The following is a 25,003-nucleotide window of genomic DNA, read 5'->3' on the forward strand; positions in this document are numbered from 1 at the left end:
TTTTCTAGGTTTATTCTGCTGCTACAAGCTGCAAGATATCTATGGGTATGGGCATAATGTTAGGGTTTACAGGGATTTCATATAGTGGGCGCACACTGGATGGGATTTATGGCTGGGATTAGGTCCAGTGGGCTTTTTTAGGGAGGTAGTGTTTAGGTGGCACTGTCATCTACTCTGTTTTAAATGCTGCATATTTTCCCTGAAAATTAGGCCTGTAACAATTTTTGCATAATTATCTAAACGCAATATTTTTTAAAGGTCCTATGACATGCTGCTTTTTGGATGCTTTTTTATAGACCTTAGTGGTCCCCTAATACTGTATCTGAAGTCTCTTTTATATAGACCTTAGTGGTCCCCTAATACTGTATCTGAAGTCTCTTTTATATAGACCTTAGTGGTCCCCTAATACTGTATCTGAAGTCTCTTTTATATAGACCTTAGTGGTCCCCTAATACTGTATCTGAAGTCTCTTTTATATAGACCTTAGTGGTCCCCTAATACTGTATCTGAAGTCTCTTTTATATAGACCTTAGTGGTCCCCTAATACTCTATCTGAAGTCTCTTTTATATAGACCTTAGTGGTCCCCTAATACTGTATCTGAAGTCTCTTTTATATAGACCTTAGTGGTCCCCTAATACTGTATCTGAAGATCCTTTTTTATATAGACCTTAGTGGTCCCCTAATACTGTATCTGAAGTCTCTTTTATATAGACCTTACTGGTCCCCTAATACTGTATCTGAAGATCCTTTTTTATATAGACCTTAGTGGTCCCCTAATACTGTATCTGAAGTCTCTTTTATATAGACCTTAGTAGTCCCCTAATACTGTATCTGAAGTCTCTTTTATATAGACCTTAGTAGTCCCCTAATACTGTATCTGAAGTCTCTTTTATATAGACCTTAGTAGTCCCCTAATACTGTATCTGAAGATCCTTTTTTATATAGACCTTAGTGGTCCCCTAATACTGTATCTGAAGATCCTTTTTTATATAGACCAGGGGTGGCCAACCAGTTTAGCATTAAGAGCCACAAAAAAACACGCACCATAGCAAAAAGCCACACAACACATGCACGTCCACATTACAACAGCAACAGTGACTTCCAGATCTAATGACAGTCATAATACATAGCAGTTTTTATAGGTTTTCTTTCTTACTTAGATTGACTCAGTGTGAAACCTGACAGTCTTTGTTATCCACAATCCTTTTTAGGTTTGGTTGTACTCAGTTGTGGCCACTCGAAGCGACTCTTTCACTCATTTGTCACTAGAGGGGCTTTCAAACAATCTGATTCAGCAGTAAAAGGGTTAATGTTGAAGGTGATCTGTGGTTGCTTTTTTTCCTCAGGTTGCCGAATCTGTCCATAAAAAAACTCTGCTGCATTATTTTTTATTTTAAAATAATTGGCAAATGTACTGGCAGATGCATTCAAATGCTTTTTTTTTTTTTTTATCTGAAATGTTTAAAAAAAGTAACAAAACAAAATCCACCAATAACACAGCACACAGTAAGAGCCTCAAAGGAGCAGGCAAAGAGCCGCATACGGCTCAAGAGCCACAGGTTCGCCACCCCTGATATAGACCTTAGTGGTCCCCTAATACTGTATCTGAAGTCTCTTTTATATAGACCTTAGTGGTCCCCTAATACTGTATCTGAAGTCTCTTTTATATAGACCTTAGTGGTCCCCTAATACTGTATCTGAAGTCTCTTTTATATAGACCTTAGTGGTCCCCTAATACTGTATCTGAAGTCTCTTTTATATAGACCTTAGTGGTCCCCTAATACTGTATCTGAAGTCTCTTTTATATAGACCTTAGTGGTCCCCTAATACTGTATCTGAAGTCTCTTTTATATAGACCTTAGTGGTCCCCTAATACTGTATCTGAAGTCTCTTTTATATAGACCTTAGTGGTCCCCTAATACTGTATCTGAAGTCTCTTTTATATAGACCTTAGTGGTCCCCTAATACTGTATCTGAAGTCTCTTTTATATAGACCTTAGTGGTCCTCTAATACTGTATCTGAAGTCTCTTTTATATAGACCTTAGTGGTCCCCTAATACTGTATCTGAAGTCTCTTTTATATAGACCTTAGTGGTCCCCTAATACTGTATCTGAAGTCTCTTTTATATAGACCTTAGTGGTCCCCTAATACTGTATCTGAAGTCTCTTTTATATAGACCTTAGTGGTCCCCTAATACTGTATCTGAAGTCTCTTTTATATAGACCTTAGTGGTCCCCTAATACTGTATCTGAAGTCTCTTTTATATAGACCTTAGTGGTCCCCTAATACTGTATCTGAAGTCTATAGACCTTAGTGGTCCCCTAATACTGTATCTGAAGTCTCTTTCCCGAAATTTAGCCTTGGTGCAGAATTACAGCCACTAGAGCCAGTCCCACAATGAGCTTTCCTTAGGATGTGCCATTTCTGTGTCTTTAGCTATTGAGGAGGAGAGAGGGGGGGCAAGGTAGAGGGTGGGGGTGTGGCCTTGACCAACTGCCACTTTGCTTGTTTTCTCTCTTTCTCATGGGTGGGCCAAATTCTCTGGGCGGGCAAAGCCGAGAAAGGGGAGGTAACCTTACTCCTTATGACCTCCATAAGGAGAAGATTCCAGATCGGTCCCTCTGAGCTTTCATTTTCTCAAAGGCAGAGCAGGATACCCAGGGCTCGGTTTACACTTATCACCATTTCTAGCCACTGGGGGACCATAGGCAGGCTGGGGGAACTCATATTACTGTTAAAAAACCTCAAGTGATAATTTCATGCCATGGGACCTTTAAGTATCGCTGTTTCTTTGTTTAACTGCAATTATTTGTTAACATTGGCTAAGGTCCTATGGGTATGACTGATAAAAAGCGATGAATCCTAATGATACCCTGACCTTTCCTCTAATGCCATGTTGACCATCTACAAAATGCACAGGCAAAGAATATTATGTATAGACCTTCATGGTTCCTGAGGACCAATGCTAATGTCCTAGTCCCGACAACTATTGGATGGATTGCCATAATATGTGGTACAGATACTCATGGTCCCCGCAGGATTAATTGTAACTTTGGTGATGATATCACAAAAATCTACTTATATTACGTTTGCATGCACACAACAGGGTTTCCCCTAGGAAATTAGTTAGCGGAGGTGGAAACTCATTTGAGCCTGGTGTTAGATGAGTGAAAGATTAGGCTGTTGCCTCTACTTTTCCCAACCTGCTGCACAACTTTGAAGGTTTTTTTTCCTTCGTGAAATTTGGACGTGCTACTTTGATTAATTTCTACAAAGAAAACGAATGAATCGATTGGTCAACGACCTCCTGAGCTGAATCAGACAAGATCCTGATTCATTTGATTAATTATAGGGCTGGATCCGAATATATAATATTCAAATACTCGAATATTGTTTGATGGGTAGGTATTCGATTTTCAATTTTGGGATTTGAATATTGTTTTTTTTTAAAGAAGAAAAAAACATGCATGCAGGCTGAAATTCACTGTGGTGTTTTGTTGGGCTTAATCTGCTTGCTAAATGTCCGCTAGCTGCTGGCTAATTTATGCAGAGCTATGTCGTCCATCTCAGCCAAGAACAGAGAAATGTTGAGTTACAAGGCAGCAATCTGATGTTTGTAGACATCTGTATGGTTATACTGTAGCAGCCTGGTGTTGTTTTCAGGCGATTTGATAAAGATAAACATAGTACGGCCGTACAGTGAGACACCGGCTGACTGAGCATTCATTCACACACCCACTGAGTCTGTCGTCGCTCCTCAGTCAGTCTGGTAAAAACGCAGGTCTTTCCGTTTGTTTTGAATGCCAATGGCAAAAAGTTTAGTCCAAATCAATTTTTGGAAAAAAGCAACCCGATGTCATCCTGTTGTGGACAATGATGTAACATTAACCGTCTATCGGACTCATCAGTCGCGTTGTGCGAGTCCTAGGGCTGGGCGATATGGACCAAAAGTCATATCCCGATATATTTTGGCTGAATATTGATATACGATATATATCCCGATATTTTTTTTCCGCAAAGTGAGAGCTGTTCAGTCAAAATCAAAGCCAAATATGACATGTCACAAGTAGTTTCATAGAAACCGGCTATTTCAGTGAACAGTTGCAAAATCAAATGAATAAATAATAAACAGGTTTCTTCACCTTGTTCATGATTAAATGCTCAGCTGTTCAAATAACAATATAATGTAAACATAAATACTATATAACAGGAGTACCTTTTTTTTTTTTTTTTTTTTTTTTTAAATCAAAGCTCCATAAGGTGCACATTTAAATAAAAAAAATATCTTAAATAAAAATAGCCTATAAAATAAAAGAGGCCAAGTTCAGAAAATGACATCACTTTACTGTAATGTAGCCTTTAAAACCAGGAAAAGACACTTATGTCATATCACGATATCACAATATCCAAAATCTAAGACGATATGTAGTCTCATATCACGATAGCGATATAATATCGATATATCGCCCAGCCCTAGCGAGTCCCATAACGTTCTGTTAAAAAACCCACTACGAAGGTAAAAAACTAACCTAACAGGTGACTGCAATAAGCAGTCTGCTTCATCTCTTGCTTCGTCACCTTTTCATTTTCTTTCTTTTTCATGAAATAAAGCTGCCTTCAAGTGCGGTCGGAAATGTTGGTTCACCGAAGCTTTGAATAGTTGCTGTTGAAAAGCACCGAAGCTTCGAAGCTCAAAGAATGGTATTTGGTACAGCCCGAATCGATTGACCCGATGGCTATTTAAGCTATTGCCTCCCTCATTAAATATGCAGCCTTTGTTGTGTGATACAGTGCCATCGCGAGTTTTTTTAGAAGCCTAATAAGCTTAATATTATTTCCCATAAAGAAGTAATTTCTTCTGACATTAGAGGAGGCATGTTGTGGGAAACCAATGCACAGGACACCACTTAACTAAAATTAGGCAATCGGACAATGTTTACATGTTCTGTATTAACCTGGGTGCTGTCAATATGTGTATACATGCACCATGTCAGTTTGTCAGAATGCTGGCCTACCCCTTATTTGAACCATGGTTTGGTTATGTTCACTTGTGTAGCTGTAGACCTAATTTTGGTCCTACTCTTGTGTACATGTGTTTGTGTGTATAAAACTGCTTTTCCCCAGCTGGGTCACAGGACAGCACAGGAATGGGCCTCTTACATTGGGATTTACTGGTTGATAAGTGTTTTCTGCTCAGGGTACAAAGCAATCCCCTGTTTCCTGAGCTGTCTTGTGCAATTTGTGCTGAGCTCAGTGTAGTGCCAGAACATTTCCACTTATGTTTCACCTCCATCTATATACTCTGCCGAAAGACACACCAGGCCAAGACAGTAATGGGGAAATTCAAGCGGAGTCTATGTTGACTTTAGAGGCCACTACCTTTTTTTTCAGCGCTTTTCTTGTATCACTTTGGGCCCTGGGTCTTCACACATCACCTTTTCTGAACACTGATGTAGGAATCGGATCAGGAAGTGAAACTCAAGTTCTTAGAAAGTCTTGCTAAATTTAGCATTTGCAAAAATCTAGTATACCTATACATGCCGACAGGCTTTTATAACCTTTCAGGTTCCATTTGAAATTCGTCACATAACCCAAATCACTTCCTCTTCTCTTTCCTCTCAGGCAGGAAGGGGTTACTCTCCATGTTTCCTGTCCAATTCCCAGAGCTCCGGCTACATTCTGATTGCTTTCTTGATGTTAAACATTCCCAGGCTCCTATAACCTTCTAGCTTGCCTCCGCCGTCCAAGAGCCGTCCCAGGTGAACGAGTGGGCGAACCTCCTGTTTTTAAGGATAAAATCTCCACGCATTTTTTTTTCTCACATGGGGTGGGAGATACAGGGACTGGAAGGGCAGGGAGCCGTGCGATGGGAAAGAATTCTTTCTTTGCATTCCATTTAGTTGGTGTAAGGCTGTGGGAAAGTATGTTTTTCGGACTATGGTTCGTTTAAGATGGCGTTTCTTAAATAAACAAGATACGGCTGTATTGGAGCTGAAGGTATGATTGTGAAAAACCGGGGCACAGCATGCCGACCCATTTAAAGTGTGATGAAATAAATAAATATGAGTCAGTCAACTTGAGGAACATGCTTCTCCAACTCATATTTTCTGCATATCGAGGTTAACATGTGCTTCCCTTTCAAACGTCATCCCTTTATTTTTTTTATCCTTCCCACTCACTTCCTTCCCACCCGAGACACCTGATTGACGGCTGAGTTATGTTATCTCGTCTGAGTCAGCGGAGCCTTCACATCAGTCATAAAACAAACAGGATCCGGATTCAACTAACATGTCTGTGTGGAGGCTGCGGTGTGCATATGACCCAGGAGCAGAGCTGGGCCAAGCCGGACTATATTTAGCCCAGCGTTGCTCAGGCTAATTGCCCTCCCAGGCCTAATCATTTCCAGGCTCTGCAGCTCACAAACGACTGGAGGGGAGGCCAAACACCCACTAACCTCATGTTAAAGCGATGTCGGCATCAATGGGGCTGTCAGAGCGCTCCACAGACAAGACAAATTAGCACAATATCCTTCCTCCTCGTATGCTATTAGATCTTCTATAAGCGGATTGGATTGGAGAGTTCAGTATTGCTGTCTGTCCTAGTGTATTAATTGAATATGTTTTCCTGCTACTGTATCAGTAATGACAAGAGTCTTGGCAGCTTCCTCTACAGGCGTCATTGGGAGGTTGTCTTCAGTTTATCACTGCTTTTGAGCCCTACTTGAGCAATCCCTTGTGAATGATAAATCCCTCCAATGCTGCCTCCCACAGCCAGCTTAGCTCCTCAATGTGGGCCTAACCTGGGCTGAAAAGAGAAATGCACCAGTGCCTCTGCACCGCTAAGCTCGCCCTAGCTGTAATGTGGCGTCGGTGGAAAAGTTAACTTTGTGTTATTTGGTTCTCACCACCCACCTGTGTGAGTTCCTGTTGGTTTCGAGTTGCACCGTTTCCTGTGTGGTTCCTGTCCCAAAGACTTGCCCAGGTTAAGAAGCGGGCACACGATGGCCTGGGTCGGGGGGGAGGGCTTTTGGGGTGACGACATGGTAGGGTGAACAGGATGGGTTGCCTCTCTGCCTGATAATCGACCCCAAGCTTCCTTCCTGGTCTAGTTCCCAAAAGGCATGCTGGGAAACCTGATGTTGTTCCAAATCCTTTTCTATTATGCACACCTGTAATGACACCAGGTGGACTGCCAGTGATGAGAATGATTTTACAAAGAATAACTGTGCATCAGTGCTATTTGTTAGTCTAATCCACAGAAAGTAAATTGAAATTGATTATATTGAGTAATATATTTTTGAGAATTTTCTTCTTTTTTTTTGAGCTCAACTCAGACGAGAGCTACAACTGTCTGAGAACGCCCCATCATTTTTTTTCAACTGTTGTGTTGTTGAATAGACTCTAATTAGGCTCGACATAGAAGAGCTATCGGGAAGGTTGAAATCTGAGCTTGCCTCCTTTTTAAAACAAATCTACCTCCATATGTTGTAGTAGCAGTGGGGTTGTAGGCTGTATAGTCAGAAGGTGAGCTGAGAGCCAGAGGCAGAGAGAGAAAGAATAAGTGAACTGTGTTTGTCAGCTTTTTAAACCCTGAAATTGATTCTTCTTCTGCGCTCTTTATTCTAATGACAAGCTAATCCCCCCCTCTCCTGTTTCCCTCTGTTATTAATAGAGCCTCTTATTCCCCCGCTCTGCCGTGCGCTGCTTTTGAAAATTAGCACTCATGATGAGTGTGCGCTCACAGCAATCAATTTGCCACACTAAGTCCCTCCGAAAAGGTTACCTGCGGCAACTGGGCCCCGGTCACGTAACTTTGAATTCGCCTCTCCTGCCAATTTTTATTCAGCTAGTTAAATAAATGGCGCTGTCTGGAGAGTCAGCTGAATGAAATGTCAAAATATTGATGTTGAATAGTTATGTGATTTCAGGGCGTTTTGTCACAGGGAGAGGAGCGGGGTTGGTGCAGGGATAAGGGGGGTGTGTCAGCCCCAGGGCTACTTTAATGATATTAGTAGAGATCTGCTTATTTATGAGGCTGTAAGTTATTCATGCTCAGCACTCACTATCCATCACAGCTAGGATGGCTTACTGCAGCCTGCAACAGTAGCAGAGCGAAGTAGTGCTACCAGAGTACCCATTAATCACACACTTTGATCATTCACAACTTTTAATATCTAGACATTCGGATTATAATGCAGGATGAATATGCCGATGATTAGCCTGCCAGTCCAAGTGCTGCGTTGCAAAAGGAACGTTCTTTTTTTATGTTTGTGGTGTAGCAGTTCCCTCTGACTTCACCTGCCACCACTCATACAGGCTCAGTGTGCTTGAAAACGATCTAGTTTGTAAAATGAGTCCGCCCATGTCTAAAGGTAAAAGGGTTTCTAGCTGTTCTAAATGTCCGGGGTTGAATACGCTGCAAAGAGCCTGCCAGATTACATCACACTGCTTTTCCGATACCAGTGCTAAATTGATACTTTTTAAAACGGCGTCGGTGCCTAAATACTTTATAAAAGATTATATATATATAAAAACTGTAATTTTGCTGGTAAACGACAAAGACAACTACTAGATGAGAAAGAGGGAAGAGAATTTTTACAATAACTTTGAATAGTCAATGACAAATCACATGAACTAGCTATTTTTGAGTATACCCTGACCCCCACTTATGTATGTAAAGTCTCTCCTCAAAGACATGCAGGTGTTGCACTGACATTAAATAACTTGAAACTTGGTTGTACATAGACGCTATTTTGGCCAATCAAATATGTTTTATTTACTTTTTTTTTTAATCCTGTGCTACTTTTTGTGTACGTGCCCAGTAAAGAGATCCAGCTTAACAAGACCTACTGCCCTGACCTGGGAAGACACCTCACATGTTTTTACCAGCAAGGCCTTGACAGGCTGAGGACAAAAAGTTAGCATTAGAACTTTGACCTTCTAACCCTGTGAAAAGTGTACATGCCGAAAATACAGCCCCTTTTTTGTAATTGAATTTCTGAAATATGTCATATTAAAAATGTATTCTAATCAGGAAAAATAATAAAATATGAATTTCTGAGATTCCGGTTATACAAAGGTCCCTTTGCAGAAATGCAAGAATGTACTTGCAACATGTTAATTTTTTAGTCCCATCTCAGCTGTAGTAGAAACCAATACTGTTTAACCCTTCAACACGTTCTGAGGAGACAAAACCCCATTAACAAAGCAGAAGGAAATCACATGTACAGGTCATGGAAGCGGTTCAGCCCTGCTTATGAAAAGGCATGAAATAAGTTGTGGAATTTGTAATATTAAGGCTGCAGAAGGTGAAAGTGATTGAAAAGAAGTACATGTATTGTTCAGTCCTACTCATGGGCAGATAACTATTTGCTCATCCGGCTTCGGTCGTGACATTTGACAGCGCAAGAGTGGATTTGTTATTGAATTTTCTGTCTTTTGAGCCCCGGTGATAATGACTTCATATTGTACCATAAAACACATCCTTGGAATTGAAGCGCGCACACACACACACACACACACACACACACACACACACACACACACACACACACACACACACACACACACACACACACACACACACACACACACACACACACACCACCTTATTGTGTGTGTTGTGCTCCGGTTAGTGACTGGGTCTGCGGTGTGTCTGGCAGGCTGCGGGGTCTCTGGGTTGCTCTGATAGCGCTTGTTCCTTTGAGGCCCCAACATGCTGTGGATAACGACACCAGCCTCGTCCAGAGTCTGATCTCAGGCCAGCACGAAACCATCCAGCGTTTCAGCTGCCAGGAACCGGGCAGAATAAAGATACACCCGTGGTTGATTGGTTGAGCACATCATCAGACGTGTAACACAGGTTTGATAGCTGATAGCACTGGTCCTCCCTGCTCCGGCTCTCTGCTGGCACACAACGATGCCTGGATGCACCCTCGGAGAATGAGCCCACCCCTCTTGTCTCCCTCGTCTCCCCTTGATCTGCCTCAACTGGCTGCTCTCCCCCCTCAGTTCCCCTCTGTTCTTTCTGGGCCTCTCCCCCCTCCTCCCCCCCCCTCCCTCCAAATCCGTCTTTCTTCTTTGCCTTCTCCCCTCCCAGTTCCTTGTCAGATCCACAGGGCCAGATTTTTATCGCTTTTCTGCGAGTCCTGCAAGGGGAACCTTCAGGGTCTCAGTGGGATCAATTTAAAAGGGAAGCTCTTGTCTCTCCTCCTCTCCTTGGCCCTCTCGGCTGATTGGGTCCGCTCGCCAGGAACTTGCAGGCTTTTGATCTCAACCACCCCCCCCACCGCACCCACCAACCCCTGCTCGAAGTTTTTGTCGGAGCTGTTCCACTTTCTGAGAAATGTGGGCCCCATCCCCTTTCTCTGCACCTGTGAGAGTAAAAAGTTTTGTAAACCCACTGGGTGGTACTAACAATCTATGGCGTGATTGACTTCTCTTTGAAGATGTGAGAGCGATCCGTCTCTTCAGGTGGAGGTACACCAAAGAGGACTCGTGGTCCTCGGGCCGCCCGCTTGAACAACTGGTGAATTATGCATCGCAGCTCCCAGCAACTTCTCACCAGCATGGGGAACGGCTCTCTCTGTTACAAAGAGGAGAAAGGTACAAGGTGGTGCCTGGGAGCGTTCCCATGCTGAGCCGTGTTGAAGTCGCTCCCTCTTTTTGTACCACATGAAGGAACAGTGACCCTGCAGCAAGAGGGACCACATCAGACTAAAATAACCAACCAGGGAGTGCTGTGTCCAGGCTTTTTTTATGTTTTTGTTGGAAACCTAAAGCACTGCTAGGATAATCCAGGATTATGACAACATGGGTTTTGTTTTAGTATTTTTGGCCATCATTCCAATGGTTATGATGACATTGTACTTAGCAAAGTAATGGCTGAGAACTGGGAACACGGTAACATCACTACAACAAAGTTTGACAGCACAAGAAACATAAGCAAGGCAAGATTGCATGTGACTTAGGGCCAAAGATTACGCCAAGTGTTTTGGGGAGGGCGTCCCTACACTGACAAGACTTCCTATCTAAGTATCAAATTATACCCAGCCCTTATCCATAGTAATGATGGCCAAACTCATTAAACAGAAGACCCACGTTGCAATAAAAACCTGAATATTCAAGCTTAGATCAATGTCTGCAGCAACAAACGAAATGTCCATAGCATATGATTTTGTTACGCTTGTTGTTTAGAACTGTTTTTCTGTGGAATGGGACACTCGGCCAGTGTTTGGACAGGAGCCACCCCCCCACCTCCACTCCTCCTCTGTCTCCTGATCAGGTAACTGGAGGTGAAACAGGAGTTTTTCTTTTCCCACCTCCCTGACCTCTCGTCTCTTAAGAAAACTCCAGTCACGACTCCAGGATTAAAATTCTTGGTAAATTCAGCCAAATCTAGCCACAGGTTGCTGTGCTCTTGTTTTTTTTCAGGCCGTATCAAAAGAACATCACCTTGTTTCTCGCCAGCTGGATGGAATAACCTTTCTCTGCCGCTGAGCTGCCTCAGAGAGGACCTGGAAGTTTGAGGTGGTTTGTAACGCACCCCTTATTTTCAGGGCTCTCGGGTCCCTCGGTGATGACATCATCGGTATAGTTGTGCACTAATTGAGGTTTAATGCTAGAGTAGAGAGAGCAGGGCTGTAATTTTCCCGCCCCGGCCTGGAATAGAGACGACAGCTTTTCATGTGGTCCGGGCTAATTTAGGTTGCAGTGCTGCAGCTGTGGGACACCTCACACTTTTGTCCTTCTCATTCTGCCTAGAGATGGGGAAAAAAAAATATGGAGCTTGTGTATAAAATAATGCAAAGGCTTTTGGCCATTCCCAGATTAAGACATCCAGTAGAACTGATAGAATGAAGCATAAGTCAATACACTGTTGCTAAGACATTAGAAGACTTCTTGTCCTACATAACACTGATGTGGAAATTGGACTTTAAAAAGGTTTTGGTAATATTCTTTCCAGTGCCTGTTGCAAAACCAAATAAGCCTCAAAGAAATAAATCTATCCCAACCACCTCTGCCTAAAAACTGCACTCATTCTGAATATAAGGCAACACAATGGGGTTTACATAGGCCTATGTAGGTGGAGGAGGAGCATGAGGAACACGCAGCTGTAGTATGCAGAATGGCATTCTGTGTGTCATTATGATTGTATGTCCACAGAGCCTGGGCGTAATGACATTCATCCTCCCATCTAGGCAAACAAACATGCAAGCATGCACACCGACACAAACACAGAGCTGTACCTGCTCTTTATCCCATGCGCCATATCAGGGCCGGTGTAAACATCAGGCCGTTTGAAGTGGAAAGCCGTAATCACAAGTGTAATCATTGACATTGCTGGGTGGTTACTGGACCGAGAGAGGAGGGGCAGGAGAGGCTGGGGATACCATCAAGGCCTGCAGAGACACCTGATAGCAGCAGGAGACCAGACAAGCCTTTCAGAAGACTAAAAGACTGTAACGGTTACGTTCTGTCTCTAGGATGAACTAGAGAACAGCTTAGTGTCACTTCTTTTTCTTTTACTTTGGAAAGCAATACTAGAGCATCATGTAACTGCTAATACTGAAACCCATCTCATGCAAGTTTCCTTTGTTGATATACTAAATGTTAAGGTAGGGCCGGGCGATGTGGAGAAAATCAAATATCACGATATTTTTGACCAAATATCTCTAACGATATTGCGGCGATATTGTAAGGTTGACTATTGGTACTTTTACAAAATATTTACACAACGAGATTTTTGATAAATAATCTTCAGTAATGTAGATATAATGACTAAGTGGGTAAAGGCAGATAATAGAATTTACTGTAATGCAGCCTGTAAAACCAGGAAAAGACAACACTTGTCATATTACGATATCCAAAATCTATTCAAGACGATATCTAGTCTCATATCCCGATATCGATTTAATATTGATATATTGCCCAGCAATCTAGTCTCATATCCCAATATCGATTTAATATTGATATATTGCCCAGCCCTATATATATATATTAGGGCAGGGACTCGATTAAAAAAAATTATCTAATTAATTACAGGCTTTGTAATTAATTAATCGAAATTAATCGCATTTTAATTCCATAAATATTTGACCTGAGAACAGTGAGAAGTAATTTTTTTTCACATGGATTTTTAGTATACCATTGAATAATGACTGAATACATAAGCTTAAGCAACACCATATTGTTTATTTTTGTTCAACCAAGTCCAGCAGACCAGTGCAATTTTTGCCATTAAGTGTAGCAATAGCATATTTAGAAATATAGTACATTTCAGAAATTCAGGTAGCCTATAGGTAGGTAGACTTTCTGTAAACTATGTTTTTTTAAGTAAAACACAATACTTTCAAGTACATTCAGACTTAGTTACCCTGGTCCTTAAACCAGTCATCTGGTGGAGTGTAGGTTGGGTGTGGGTCCTTGTACTCGGAGTCGGGCTAACGTCCACGCTAGCTGCTAAATGTTTTGCGTCGAGGTGATACTTGAGGCTCGATGTGCTGCGGTGACAAACATTTGTTTTTTATAACAAAATTTCCCATCCACGGGCCCAACCAAAGCGGTCTCGTCAGCTTCTTCGTTCATGTTCACCGTGGTTTGTTGTTGTCTGAAGCATTGACATATATAAAAGGTCGGAAGTCATGAACGCTAGTTGGTGCTCCAGTATAATCGGTCCGCCGAAACTCATCCGGTGAGAAACGTCCCGCGGTGCAAAAATAAGTGTGATTAAAATGCGTAAAAAATGTTTAACGTGTTATTTTTTGTGTAATTAACGCATTAAAGTCTATTATTAATTAATCTTAATTAACGCGTTAAAGTCCCGGCTCTAATATATATATATATATATATATATATATATATATATATATATATATATATTACTTTTTTGGGGGCATTTTCAGCCTTTATTTTGACAGGACAGCTGAAGACATGAAAGGGGAGAGAGAGAGGGGAATGACATGCAGCAAAGGGCCGCAGGTCGGAGTCCAACCCTGGCCTGCTGCATCGAGGAGTAAACCTCTATATATGGGCGCCTGCTCTACCAACTGAGCTATCCGGGCGCCCACCCATTAAGGTGTTAATAAACTCTCAAATTAATTGAACTTCAATTTGTGGGAGGACGAAAAAGAAGCTTAAGTCGTGAAAACTTTTTAACCTAACTGCCTTCAGTTGGCGATGTGCCAGAGAGAGAGGGAGAGCTTTAAAATCCTGATTCCAGAAGGCTGTGCAGACTTTTGGCGTTCTTGGATGGTAAATTGAGAATTTGGAGGGATGCAGTACTGTACTTAAGTACAATTTTGAGGTACATTTTATGCTGCGTAATACTTCTACTCCACTACATCTTAGAGGGAAATATTGTACTTTTTACTCAACTACATGTTTCACCAACTTTAGTTACTACACATTCAGATTATTAATACAATCCACTAATAAATGATGATGCATTATTATAGATTAAGCTACCCAGCAGTACATAAAGTAATTCTGCAGGTACTTTTGGTACATAAAGAATATTTGGTAGCACTTTACTTGAAGGTATCTACATAAGAGTGACATGACACTGTCATGAACACATGACACATGAACTCTAACTCTAACCATAACTTGTCATGACAAAAACCAAATGACACTTACTAAAAGAAGCGTTATGTCATACACGTTTATGACTTGTTTATAATGTTTATGGCACGTTCACGACCGTGTCATGTCACTCTTATGTAGACACCTTCAAGTAAAGTGTAACCGAATATTTTCATGCTAATATTTTTGTACTTTTTTAGTACGATTTTTAAAAGCAGGACTTTTAAGACAGCGGTGTTTCCACTATAACTGTACAAGCCTGGCAGCCCGCCACTGGCCAACGGGAGCCACTGTCAGGCCAGAAAAAAATGTTTTAATGCCAAAAATAACGCCAAATATCCATTTTGTTGTCCTACATTCATTCAGTGTCACACTGCCATGAGTCCATGAACGAGGCAACTGTCTGTGGTTAGTTCACAGCAGGACAGTTGAATGTTTGCTGTGAAGTTTGCTGGAAGTGATGTAATGAAGTGTTTTATGCGGAGTGAGCGCTGCGCCGTACCCCGACCCGTCCATCACTTTTAGGACAAAGTAAGTCAAATATCTGAGTACTTTGTCCACCACTGAGAGTTTGTTAGTTTCACAGCAGGTTCCATGAGATGCCATTGACACACACACACGTCATGACACATACCGTATGTATATATTTAATATATACGTAACACGCTAAATTGAATTACGTTTTGAAAATAACCAAGTACGTGGTATTGGTAGTAGAGGTATTTGTGTTTTCATCATTTAAACCACAGAATTGTAGACAATAATTGTCTAATGTGCGAACTCTTGGAGCTAAGCCCATTATCATCCACTGAGTAATGTGGCAAAACGTACATGTACAAACTCAAACAGAAGCTGTTTGGCAGCAGGATGCTGTGTTCAGCCCTCGTATGGAGAGGTTTGTCAGTGAAAATGAGAATAAGCAGTAGATGTCACTGTACATTGTGTATCACTGCCTCTGTAATGTACAGTGGCCTCGGGGTGTGATTTGGAAATGAAAGAGCGTTTTGTGATTAACTCTCAGTACACACACACACACACACACACACACACACACACACACACACACACTGATCCCATTGTACCAGGTCTAGCTGGCCTCTGTCTGGGCCAAAGCCTGTTAACTCCAATTCAGAGCGTAGAGGCTGGTAATGAGCACTGTCAGAGTTGACATAACAACCTCCCGCTCTGGGGCTGAACACTGGAGTCCTACTCAGAGAGAGAGAGAGAAAGAGTAAGAGAGAGAGAGATTCTGTCTGTCCTGGGACTAACTGCAAATTAATCATTGAAATTCCCACTCCGATTCAGCTGTGTTTTGATCTTTTGCTTGGTGTTTGGACATTTTTTGCTTTCTGTCTAGCCCTGGATTTTTGATTGAAATGCCCTTTTTCTACAAACTATACCTTCACTGTGGTACGTGATCACAGGAGTGGTTGGAGGTAAATCGTGTTAACTCAGACTTATAGTGACTGCTTTTGCGTTTAATTCCCCTCATCGTAGGTGTTGATTTCGGTGGGACGGTGGGCACGCGTACCTATCAGATTTCGTCATGAGTCATTTTGTACCCACCAATTTTTTTTGGAAAACCTCGAGCTCAATTTAGTTAAAAAAAAAATAAAAATAGAGTTCATAACACATATAATTCTTGAGCGAAAGATGTCAACAAATCCACAAAAATCTCTACTATCCCCACAGGGCAGGCACAGACACAGGCATTGTTCTGCTGGGTTGGCTGCACCCTTCTCTGTTCACAACACTGTAACAACTGTAACATTGGGATACATTGTCCTTTCGTAGCTCCTCTCTCGGAGTCTGTCACGTCACATTGTCAACTTGGTACATGGATACATGAAGCAGAACATAGGCTAGTGGGTCATATGTCTATGACTGTTCTGTTTTTGAAAACGTAAGGCTTTCTTCTTCATAAAACGTGTCAGACATCATCACATTTTTGTATACATTTTTATTCATTTACATTAGTAAAACATGACCCGCGCAAAAGAGAGAGAGAAAAAAAAATGAATGCGTCATTGTACCCAGCACTTCTGAAAATGCACTTCCGAATGCGTCTCTGACCCCAGCACGTTTCAAACCAAACTGACGCTCATGTCCCTCTAGGGCTGGGCGATGTGGAGAAAATCAAATATCACAATATGTTTGACCAAATACCGCAACGATATTGTAGTGTTGACCATCGGTGCTTTCACAAAATATTTACACAATGAGATTTTTGATAAATAATCATCAGTAATGTGGATATAATGACTAAGTGGGTAAAGGCAAATAATAGAACAGTTACATCAGTCTGGTAAGTTCAGAAAATGACATCACTTTACTGTAATGCAGCCTTTAAAACCAGAAAAAGACACCACTTATGCCATATCACGATATTACGATATCCAAAATCTAAGACAATATCTAGTCTCATATCACGATATCGATATAATATCGATATATTGCCCATGAATTACACTTCACTTTGAAGCTTAGTACTTAAGCATCTCCGGTTTTCAAGTATTAGTAATTTAAGTCTCATTTCAATGCAGTTTGGTTTCTGACTTTGCAGAGTTCAACATACAGGAGTTGAAAATAATACAGTTGCCCTCAATGTGATTTTAATGATTTAAATAGAAGTTGTGTGTATGTGCATAACTTAAGAATAATTGTAATCATTGTACACCCTAATTCACCTTGAATACATTGTTTTGTTGTTGTGCCATGAATACTAGAGATAGTTGAATGAATACAGTTAGCCTACATTTAGGGAGCATGGAATACCGAGCAACGTCATTGACATTTAGGCTAAACAAACGTTAGGCGTTCTGTGCATTTGTACTCAAGGTTAATATCCACAACAGTTAGTTCCTTCACAATAAGCATTTTTGTATGTGTCCCCATCACGGCTCATTAGAATCAGCTTGTTCAGAGTGGATGACTTGCTGGGTTGTCTGATTTGAGTTCAGGCAGCTCCCACATTTCCAGCATGGCGTGTTCCGGAGACTCGCGTTTCTCAATTATTTATCCAGACAACTAGAATGATTATTCTATGAATATGCACTAAAAATTCCTTTCTTGTGCTCTTTCTCTCTAAGTTTGTGCATGCCAGTGTGCGCTCAAATGTGTGTGCATGTGAGCAAAAAGTGTTGCTGTGCGTATGCAGCTCTTTTCGGCCTGAAACAAAGGAGGTGTCAGAGTGAATTAGGCCCCCTACGACTGAACGCCCAGAGAGCTTAGAGATGCACCACAGGTTCTGCTGAGTCGCACATGAGCCGCCGTGTCTGCCTCTTTCCCACCCTGCCCCCCTGCACTCGCCCCCTCTCCACTCCTGAGTTGCTCTAACAAGGTTGTTGGAAGAGGATAAGGCGTGTTAAATGAATAATTTACACAGAAGAGCGCTCCTTATTTATTTAATACGGCTGGATCTGACTGAATGGGCAGCCTACGTCCCCAACTGCCAAGACACCGGCTAAACGAGCGCTCGGCTTAATGGAGGGCCAAAGCGACAGGCATTTAGAGAGAGCAAGGGGGTGCATCAGAGACGTGTGTGTGTGTGTGTGTGTGTGTGTGTGTGTGTGTGTGTGTGTGTGTGTGTGTGTGTGTGTGTGTGTGTGTGTGTGTGTGTGTGTGTGTGTGTGTGTGTGTGTGTGTGTGTGTGTGTGTGTGTGTGTGTGTGTGCGCGCGCTTGTGAAACAGGCCATGCAGAGCCATGCTAGTATGCAAATCTTGTCGTTGATTTGTCTTCGCACTAGATACATTTGTTTTTTTTTTTTTTTTTTTTATGCTTCCAGGAATTTATGTAACACTGCTCCACCCTCTGACGAATGCATGGAAAATACATTTTATAGACACCATGTTTTTGGTGCTAGTTTATGGAGCCCCAAATTGGTCAATATTGAATAGACTTTTAATCCTATTTAAATGATTAATGATAATTATATCATTAACTATATACATATATACTTTATACATAAAGTTAAATATATTGGAAAAACCAATAAATTATGACATAATTTGATAAATTATTAAAACGTTATGAAACTTAATTTATTATAATGCTAAGAGTTACAACGCTGCTGAGGTAACACTGAACTAACCAGCTAGCTGCTGCTAACACTAGCGCTTTGCTTAATGCTGAGTAATAATCCATGCTGACAAGCCCAGCCAGCTTGTTAGCTTGCTTGCTAGCTAGGCAGCATGTGTAGCCCTGTTAAGGTAAATAAAAGGAGAGGTTAGGTATTTTATTGTAACTGTGTACTACTGTGTTTATAACCAGCAGCAGCCTTTAGTTGGTAGATGCCGCATTACTTTGGCTAGTTGTTGCTGTAGCTAACAGGAGCTAACTAGCTACATTTGTTAGCAGAGGCTAAAAGGTGAGGGGTCAGGCATTGGTGACACCTCCACTGTTATGAAAAGTGACTTTTGAAAAGGAATGTTTTGAAATGAACATGCCTATAATTAAATATAAATAATTATATAATATCTCATAATAATGATTTCTAGAATCAAATTTTTATTTTTTTATTTTGTGTTTTGACTTTTATTATTTATTTCATCCTGTCTTGTTTATTTACTGAACACGTTAGGGTTCCATACTAATGGCGTAGCCAATGTGTTATAGAGCTTTCCTTGTGATTGCTGTGGGTTTTCTCTATTTTGTACACTTTAACTTAAAGGTTTGTGTCTGATGTCTTTACAGGGGGAGTGTGGAGAGGGGGGGACAGGACCACAACCTGGGCACCACCCAGAAAGAGGAGGAGCGAGGGAGCAGCGGAGGAGGAAGGATCATCCAATCGGTAAACACTTTTTGGTTGGACATCACTTGTTTTTCAGATACAATAAGGCACATTTTAGTGCTGTTGTTCTGTCATTGTGTATACACAGTTTCAAAGGATGCAACACAGTGGGAGTCATGGGAGTGGAGGAGGGAGTCTGTCTGTTGAAACAAACACAATATGAGTGTCAGTGTTGTTCAATAATTAAGCATCAGCCCTCGTGTTCCAACACTACAGAGAGAAAATAAGACCGCTTCAACCAATCAGGTCATGACCAAAATCTGTGTCCTCCTCTTCATATTCCTCTTCTTTTTCCTCCTGTGGACAGAAGCTGCATCGCCGCAGTTCCCCCGTGTGTTTTTGTGTGTGCGTGTGTGTCTCTCGCTCTCTCTCTCCCAGGAGAACGAAATCCCACAGCTCACACTGACCTCATTATAAAAATAGCTCATCTATCCAGCCATCACATTTCCCTCCATTTCCCCTCTCCTCCGCAATCTCTTAGATATCTATCGTGATCCTCTCCACCTTCCACTCACCCCTCTCCGTCTCCCCGTCAGTGTTTGTGCTGGATTTTACGAGAGATTAAAGCTTACGCAAGACCTTGTAACGGCAAGGCCCCCCACCCCCACTCCTGCACCTGTCATTACCAATCTGGCCATAATCTGGGATCATAAGATGTCTTTTAATCATGAAACATCTCTGAGTAACATTGACGACAGTGTTTACATGATCTGTTAACGTTGTGTCTTGCTGAGGCAGTCGTCCCACCATTTTTCTCTGGGCTTTCTTTTTTTTTTTTTTTCTCTTGTACCTGGCCCACCGCCTCTCCTCACCTCCCCTGCCAGTGGAGCGATATCCCCCCTATCAGAGGGAACAGCGCTCGCGTCTGGTTAATTTAACAGCATCAGTGATCATTACGGTCCAAGGCTGGCTTTGATCCTGCCAGACAGAGTTTCCTATGGTTTTAATAACCCAACAAAGACACCTTAGCAGATGATAAATTTATGGACTCAAGACAAAGACGGAGGCAGACAGACGTGAAGGATTCGCCCAATCTTCAGGAATGAGAATCGCTTTGTAAGATTCTTTAAAAAACAACTCTCTTTTTAAGACTTTTTTTTTCATGCTGTTTTTCAGTAAAGCCCTGTTTTACATTGACAGTTAAACACACAGTCACCCCTGGGAGCTGTTTATATAAGCGCAGCACTGTTGGCCACTGAGCCACTCCACTGGAGCAGCTCGGGGTACTGAAGATCTGCAGAACTAATAATTAGAATACAAATGATTATAAATAACAAGTGTTCCACAGAGTTTAAAGTGTGCAACCAAAGTGATTAGGGGCGTGGGGGAGTGTGTGGAATATACCGTCACATTGGTTTATAATTCAGGGGCATGGAATAACAAACATCATTGATTTTTCACAGAACCTTTGTAATCTAGAGGACAGAAGTATTAGTGTGTGCAGTATTTTGGCATCTGATCAGCATTCTCTTACCTGAAGCATCCCACCTCCACCAACGCAACCCTGATTTCAGTCTGAAAGCCCACTAATCTTTTGAACAAGTTCCACTCAAGTTTCAAGTAATGCCTAGCTTACACTAGAAGACTTTAAAAAGACTTTGAAAAGACTAAAGTATGACACCCTCTCACATCTAACGTCAAAGACTGTCATAAATAATATGTAAAGGGGATCTTGCAGGGTCACACGTTGCAAGACTACAACTGGATTTGTTTTGAAAGATTGAACCAAGCTAGCAAGCTACCGCTAGCGTTAGCTGGTAACTTTAAAGGAAAGTCTGCAGATGTTCTGTTCTGCCGTACATGTAGATGAATGTACTCCAGTACCTGGAGGTCTGTGTTTATCCGTCGGTAAATCCCAGCTGGATGACTTGCTTCAGAAGGGTTGAAAATCTGCAACTTCCCTTCTTTAGCGATTAGCTTAGCGCGGCACCATAGCAACACATAAACACCACTGGCTCTAGCCAGTTTGCTGCTTCCTGTTTGATGCTGGAGGGAGCGCACCCATTGGTTGTTGACAATGTTCAACTGATTTAACTTTACTACCAAGACTTAAAACCTACGATAATATCAAAGCAAGAAGCAGCGAGCTTGTGACCGTGAGGTCGTCGGTTCAATCCCCAGACCGAGAGGATAAAATCTGGGTGGGGAAAGTGAAAGCGCAGCGCTTGCCCCTCCGTCATTAGCACCACTTAGGTGCTCTTGAGCAAGGCCCTTAACCCCAACCACTCCAGTGGAGCTGCTCAGTGGCCAGCAGATCAGACTGTGGTTGTACCGGGGCAGCTACACTACATTACACAGGTAATGTAGTGTAATATAATGATTTTATTTTTTTTACCAAGGTGTAAGCGATTTCACAGTAGCCAGCTGCCTGATGAATTTCTATTTTAGCTTTGACAGTGTAGAGTTTAGGGCTGCAGTTATTTTCATTGTCGATTAATCTGTTAGTTGTTAACTGAATGTTGATCAATGTTGTCCACAACTCAAAGATATTCAGTTTACTGTCACAGAGGTGTGAAGAAACTTTGTAAGATTCTTTAAAAAACATCTCTCTTTTTAAGACTTTTTTTTTCATGCTGGAACAATATTCACATTTAAGAAGCTGGGATACAAGAATTCCTCATAAAATCAATTCAGTTATTAATCTTTGCAGAACTACATTTGTAGAAGGGTTACAACAAGTTACCACCAAGTGTATAGCATACTTGTTTGTGTTCACCTCTCCTTTGTAACATTACCTTCTCACCTGCATATCCAGCAGCTTATTCCCCCCCGGCAGGCCAGCCTATGATAAATAAGAACAAGCTGCCTCACATTGACCTGCTTTTAGAAGCTCGGGCTCACCTCAACAGGAGAAGAAACTTGGATCATCTGCATATTCCTTTGATCTCGCACCGGGTATCTAGGAGCAGCCGTCATTAAGGAAGTTCGCTCGACATTTCCCCTCTTCCTCTCATCGTGGCTGAAGCGCCACCACGTGCCCCCTTCTCTGCTAGTGCCCTTCACTCCATCACAAACCCCTTCCGAATCCTCTACCTTGCTACCGCCCTTTGCTTCAAAGCCGTCCTAAGTTGGGTTGAAAGCCAAAACCCCTCTTGCCTGTCCTTCACCGCTATGCTGACGTGTTTGTGTCTGTGTTGTGTTGCCCTTGGGGTGGGTTACCTCCCCCACCCCCTCCATCTCATCTCTTCTCCTCCCCACCTTGCTGTTTGTCTGTCTCTGGGCTCATCACGTCCCTGAACCTGCTCTAATTAGCATCCCACACAACACTGTTTATTTACTCAGGTACCGACAGAAAGGGGAGGGAGGTGAGAATGAAAGCGAGAGTCAGGGGGGGAAAGGGAGAAAGAGACAGAGAAAGCCGGGAAGAGGGAGAGAGAGGGCTGGTAACAGGAAGAGAGGGAGAAATGATTCAGAGAATCAAAGAGCTTTGAGACTCTCTCTCATAGCGGATGCAGTAGGTAATGATAGTTGGAAAGACATGGTGCAGAAAGTGAGAGATGGAGAACTTTCCCGCCTCTCCACGCCTCCTCTCTGCCTTTTCCAGCGTTTCATCTGAGATGCAGAGTGCCTAAAATTAGCAAGCTGGCAGCTTCCTTCCTTCCTTCCTTCCTTCCTTCCTTCCTTCCTTCCTTCTTTCTTTCTTTTCAGGGCCCCCATTAAAGTTCCCCCATTGCGTTGAGTGATAATTAAGGTGGGACCCGGAGTGAAGGTGTTATCTTAGTGTCCCAGTCGAGGCTGCAGTGGCTTCCCTTTTCCTTGGCAGGGCCATCATGAACAAAAATTCTTTGCAATCCTCATCTGGGGAGTAGGGTGACCAGATGAGAATGGGTCAAATTCGGGACGAGGTGTAACGTGAATTTCAAAACTCTGACTAACTGACTGTCATGTCTGCGCTTTAACATCAGTAACATCCAATCCAATCACTTTTATTATTTTTATTCTTTAGTCTTTTAAACCCGAAAATACAAATAAGAAATCAAAATCATGAACTCAGGTGATTACGGGAATTACATGAACAGTTTTTAATGTTCAATCAGACTATAACTACTCCAGAGTCTGCTCCTGAGACTTTGCTCTAATTTTCGGGACTGTCCTGAATTTTTCGGGATTTCTGGTCACCCTACTGGGGAGTGTTTGTGTGTCTTAACCGGTTTGTGAGTATGTGTATCAGAGTGTGACCGATAAATGAAGGACGAAGGGAAAGGACAGGACGATGGAGCTGGATAGATGGACAGTTCCTGTTGTTTGCCTCTGCAAGCAGTGGAAAGGAGTATACATTTTATAGATTATATAAAATATATATATATATATATATATATATATATATATATATATATATATATATATATATATACAGTGGGGGAAATAAGTATTTGACCCCTTGCTGATTTTGCAGGTTTGCCCACTTACAAAGAATGCAAAAATCTACAATTTTAATCATATGTACATTCTAACAGTGAAAGACAGAATCCCAAAGAAAATTCCAGAAAATCACATCATATGAATTTATTAAAATTGATAACCATCTGATGAGGAAAAACAAGTATTTGACCCCTGGACAAACAGCATGTTAATATTTTGTAGAAAAGCCATTATTGGCCAGCACAGATGTCAAACGGTTTTTATAGTTGGTGACAAGGTTTGTGCACATTTTGCAGGGATGTTGGCCCTCCTCCCTGCAGACAGCCTCCAAATCATTCAGGTTCCGAGGTTGTCGCCTGGCAACTCGAATTTTAAGCTCCCTCCAAAGATTTTCAATCGGTTCAGGTCTGGAGACTGGCTAGGCCACTCCAGAACCTTGATGTGCTTCTTCTTCAGCCACTCTTTTGTTGCTTTGGCTGTGTGCTTAGGGTCGTTGTCGTGCTGAAACACCCATCCTCGACCCATCTTCAGCTCTCTCACTGAGGGAAGGAGATGTCGGTCCAGAATTCCACGATACATGGCCCCGTCCATCCTCCCCCTCAATACGATGGAGTTGTCCCGTCCCCTTGGCTGAAAAGCACCCCCAAAGCATGATGTTGCCACCACCATGCTTGACGGTGGGGATGGTGTTCTTTGGGTTGTACTCGGTGTTCTTTGCCCTCCAAACACGACGAGTTGAGTTGAGGCCAAAAAAGTTCTATTTTGGTCTCATCTGACCACATCACCTTCTTCCAGGCCTCTTCTGAGTCGTCCAGGTGGTGAATGGCGATCTTCATGCGGGCCTGTACATGTTTCTTCTTGAGCAGGGGGACCTTGCGTGCGCTGCAGGATTTCAATCCATGACGGGCGTGGTGTGTTACCAACCGTTTCTTTTGTAACTGTGGTCCCAGCTGCCTTCAGTTGATTCATCAGTTCCCCCCTTGTGGTTTTGGGATGATTCCTCACCGTTCGCATGATCAGGGACACCCCACGAGGCAAGATCTTGTATGGAGGCCCAGACCGAGGGAGGTTGGCGGTTGTGTGGTGCTTCTTCCATTTCCTGATAACTGCACCGACAGTTGATCTTTTCTCTCAAGTTGCTTTCCGATTCTCTTGTAGCCCATCCCAGCCTTGTGCAGATCAACAATCTTGTCCCTGATGTCCGTAGAAAGCTCTTTGGTCTTGCCCATGGTAGTGATGTTGGATGCTGGTTGTTTGGGTGTTCACA

The 25,003-nt window shown here is 42.2% G+C and overlaps 1 protein-coding gene across 1 annotated transcript in view; it reads left to right on the forward strand.

Annotated features, from left to right (window-relative positions):
* Positions 1-25,003, forward strand: part of znf438 (zinc finger protein 438) — a 58,684-nt gene that overhangs the window by 17,256 nt on the left and 16,425 nt on the right. The window contains exon 2 of the mRNA XM_028569438.1: positions 19,278-19,374. The gene's annotated coding sequence lies outside the window, so the exon portion shown is untranslated. The remainder of the gene's footprint in view (positions 1-19,277; positions 19,375-25,003) is intronic.

This window comes from Perca flavescens, chromosome 22 (assembly GCF_004354835.1).
Source record: "Perca flavescens isolate YP-PL-M2 chromosome 22, PFLA_1.0, whole genome shotgun sequence".
NCBI lineage: Eukaryota > Metazoa > Chordata > Actinopteri > Perciformes > Percidae > Perca > Perca flavescens.